Below are 4,341 nucleotides of genomic sequence, written 5' to 3'. Positions count from 1 at the left end.
AGTCCTTAACAGTAAAATAGTAAGAAGCAGCTGTTATACTTGCATAACAAGTAATTCAACATACACATTTAACAGAAATATTAAGCTATAACAGGCACCATTTGAGGATTAACAGGAACATTTTTTTTAAGATTTCAAAAGAATTCTTTCAGCATAACAGTACCTAATCTAAAGTATTTATAAATGGCCTGATGAAACTACGATTTGTCATAGACTTTTGAGATTATTGTTGGGATTACATTATTAGGACCTTTTTTGTCTTTAAAACTGTTGTGGATCTCTGCATGTACTTTACTTTTTATTAAAATTAATCCAAGGTGAACAATGATCCATTAGTACTAGGGCAAAGTGTGCACTAACTCCAGCATGAATCCTGCTTTTCCATTTTATTTGAAATATGAGCCAAGTAGTAGTTCAAATTTGCTGTTAACGTTGCAGGGTGAATTTTTTTATTTCAATTTTTAAAAGTATTTAGTAGTAAAAGGTGGTGATGCATTAACAGTAATACATTTGTGTTTTGAAATAAACTAAGGATATAGTCTAGTTGTACATGAGTACTGGCAACTAACTAAATTTTGACAATTGTTTAAATATGTAATGTTAAGCCTAGACCAAAAAAAAAAGTTAAACTGGTAAACTGGTTCTTTGTTATTTGTTTTTTTAAAAAAAGAATAAATCTAATGTTTATGTCAAATTCTTTTTCTAAAAAGGAGCCTACTATGTGCTGGATACTATGCTAACTACTGGGCATAAAAAAATTACTCTTTGCCCTCAAGAAGCTCACATTCTAATTGCATATATAAATCAGAGCATTCAAGACAATATATAGTAAATGGAAGATAATTTTAGAGATAGATGGACTGCAGGAGATGAGATTGGGGGAGGGAAGAACCAGGAAAAACTTTCTGGAGGAAATAGTACTTGAGTCTTAAAGGAAATCATGGAGTCTAAGATGACAGAGGAAATCACAAATAAGAAATTCTCAATATATTTCTATAATAGAAGCAAAATTCAGAGGCCAAGTCAGCGTCACCAAATATATCAATTGCTTCTAAATCAATCATGATTGGCTGTTATGATGTTCCCTCAAAAAAAAAATTAAGTTTTTTTTTTTTCCTGGTGTCATTGAAGTACAAGGTCCAGCTTTCTCATTTTACTGATAAGGAAACTAGTGATTGCAACCAAAATGAGACCAGAAACAGCTCTTCTGATTCCCTGGCTAGTATTCCTTTCTCTAGGCAAGAGCAATTACCATTTTGACCCTGGAGTCAGAAGACCTGGGTTCAAATTTCACCTCTGACTACCTAGGTGTGTCATAGCTAGGCGGCACAATGAATAGATTGCTGGTCGGGAATCAGAAAGACTGGGATTCAAATGAGCCCCAGACTCACTAGCTGTGTGACCCTGAGCAATTCATTTAACCTCTGACTGCTTTAGTGTCCTCATCTGTAAAATGGGTCATTGTGACTATCAAATGAATAAAGAGCTTAGCACAGGGTTGTTGTCATCCAGTCCTTTCAGTTGTATCCAACTCTTTGCTACCCATTTGCGGTTTTCTTGGCGAAGATACTAGAATGTTTTGCCATTTCCTTCTGAAGTTCATTTTACAGATGAAGAAACTGAAGCAAACAGAGTTAAATGACTTGCCTAGGGTCCTACAGCTAGTGCCTGAGGCCAGATTTGATTAGCACAGGACAGTAGGTCCTAAAGAAGTCCTTTCTTCTTTCTTTCTTTCCTTCCTTCCTTCCTTCCTTGGAGCAGATGGCCTATAAAAGCCCCTTCTGCTTTAAATCTATGAATTCTTCAGTAAGCACCTAAGCACCCAGACACTCTGCTAAATGTTGATAATTAAAGACACAAATAAAAACAGTCTCTAACCTCAAAGAAATTGTTGTGTAGTCATTGAGTCATATCTGACCCTTTGTAACCCCATGGACCATAGTACACCAGGCCCTTCCACCCTCCACTGTCTCTCAAAGTCTATCCAAGTTCATGTTCATTGTCTCCATAATACTATCTATCCATCTCACCCTCTGCCATTCCCTTCAGTCTTTCCCAACATTAGGGTCTTTTCCAATGAATCCCATCCTCTCATTATGTGGCCAAAGTATTTAAACTTCATCTTCAATATTTGACCTTCCAGTGAATAGCCTGAGCTAATTTCTTTTAGTATTGACTGATTGGACCTCTTGACCTCCTTACTGTCCAAGGGATTCTCAAAAGTCTTCTCCAGCACCACAATTCAAGAGTGTTGATTCTGCAGTGCTCAGCTTTCCTTATATAAAATCTGACGCTGCTTCCATTTCTTCTCCCTCTATTTGCCAGGAAGTGATGGGACCAGTTGCCAAGATCTTATTTTTTTTATGTTAATCCTCAAGCCAGCCTTTATGCTTTATACTTTCACCTTCATCAAGAGACTTCTTAATTCCTCTTAACTATTTAGTAATTTTTTTCAGGTTCCTCTTTATCCAGCATGATAATCACAAATTAACTTCTAGATTCAGAGATGGACATTGTATACAGGATGAAGCAAAAGTCACTATGATATTTGCATGCTTGTAATGCATAAAATAAGCAATTTCTGTCAGTCACTGACAAGTAAATACATTATACAACATTCTTCAACTGTATAAATGACTTTTTATAATTAGTAGTAATTAAGAACCTCCTAGAATAGGTGGTTAATCTCAAAGGAGTTTAGGCAGTGGATCAATCAGGCTCAACCAGTATACTCATGAAAAAATTTTATTAGCCTATACTGAAGACATCAAATAGAACTGGTTGCTATGAAGTTTCCTGCCTTTAAGAAGATTGTCCTAAATCAGAAAACTGAATTTACATAATTTTATAAAAATGAAATAAGATTAAGCTCTATGAAATTTTTGCTCTTCATTATAAAATATTTATTTCTTTTAGGGACATGCTTTGACTGATTCCAATAGCTATGTGGTCTAATTATACAATACCCTTTCCCCAGCAAGGCCTGGACCCTCTTAGCACTTTGTATCTTGTATAAGAAAGGTCATTCTCTGATTTGTTTTAAGTCTATATAATTTTTTTCTCTATTCTCTCTAGATTGTGAGCTGTTGGAGGGGTGGGCCTGAGTCTAGGCCATTTTGTTATCTCCCTTTGGGTTTTATACAGTGCCTTAAATGTAGTGGGGTTTCAATCATTAAATGGTTGCATGAATAAACAGATGAATGAATTTGAATAGGCCTCTTAGTATTTGGGAGAGGTAGAAAGAAAAGTTGAAGTTTTGTTTAGTAAAGCAAACTAACATTTAGAGGTAAGTGTGCCCTATGGCTGAGATGTGTGCTAAGGTATATGTGGAAAGAATGAGGAGGAGAGAGAAAAACAAAGTTATCTGGTTAGCATAAGAACTACATACCTGCATATCTGTTATCCAGCTACTTCAGGAAAAAGGAATTTCTCCACTCTAAGGGGGGGACACAGCCACATTCATGGTTTTGGATTGGGAGATAAGAGAAATGGCTTCTATCTGGGTCACTATTTGTATGACCTTTGGCAAGTCCCTTTATTTCTCTAGGCCCCAATTTCCTTCCTCTGTAAAATGAGGAAATTGGACTAAGAGATCTTTACAATCCCTTCTAACTCTAAAAAAAATCCCAGTATTCCTTCTTCAGAATATCACCTGAATGCTATTTTTCCCAGTGTTCCATTTTAGTCAATTGAAGACAACGAGCTTTTTGACATTGCTAAACTTAAGAGCATCGAGTGTAGGTGGAGAGGAGGGAGACAAAATTATTTCTCTGAAATCTACTCAGATACTCAAGTCTCTCTTTTGAGTGTAATTTTTATTCAGCATTGACACTAGAAGTTTCAAGTTCTTGCCTGTGTTACACATTGACTCCAGACAGAGAAATCAATCTGATTTGGACAGTCAAGAAAAAGCTTTTGGAAGCTTAGGAGGAATTGAAGCCTAGGTTCTAACTTAAAATGCCTCTAAACTTTGGCCATCTCAACTGCATTGATTCTTTTTCCTCTTTTATCCAGTGGTAGAAGTGTAGCTAATGGGATGGGCCAGTTTTTCTTTGCCTGTTGATATTTTACCAAATGCATCAAAAGACCCTTGATATAAAGCCACTCAAAACAGAATGTTCCCATTTCCTTCTTTTTCTTTAACCATAATGTGGTTATAGACATTCCTTCAAGTAATAAGACTGAACCTGGAAACTAAACATGTGCCTACTTCTCATTTGTAGTTCTTTTCTACACAGGTACATACCAATGCAGTAATAGGTCAAGAATTTAAATTAATTGGGAAAAGGTCAGTCCGGATGAGTAGACAGTCTGAGTTTCCAAATGTTTTGAAGAAATAGA

Source organism: Trichosurus vulpecula, chromosome 7 (genome assembly GCF_011100635.1).
Source record: "Trichosurus vulpecula isolate mTriVul1 chromosome 7, mTriVul1.pri, whole genome shotgun sequence".
NCBI lineage: Eukaryota > Metazoa > Chordata > Mammalia > Diprotodontia > Phalangeridae > Trichosurus > Trichosurus vulpecula.
This window is presented reverse-complemented; position numbering follows the sequence as displayed.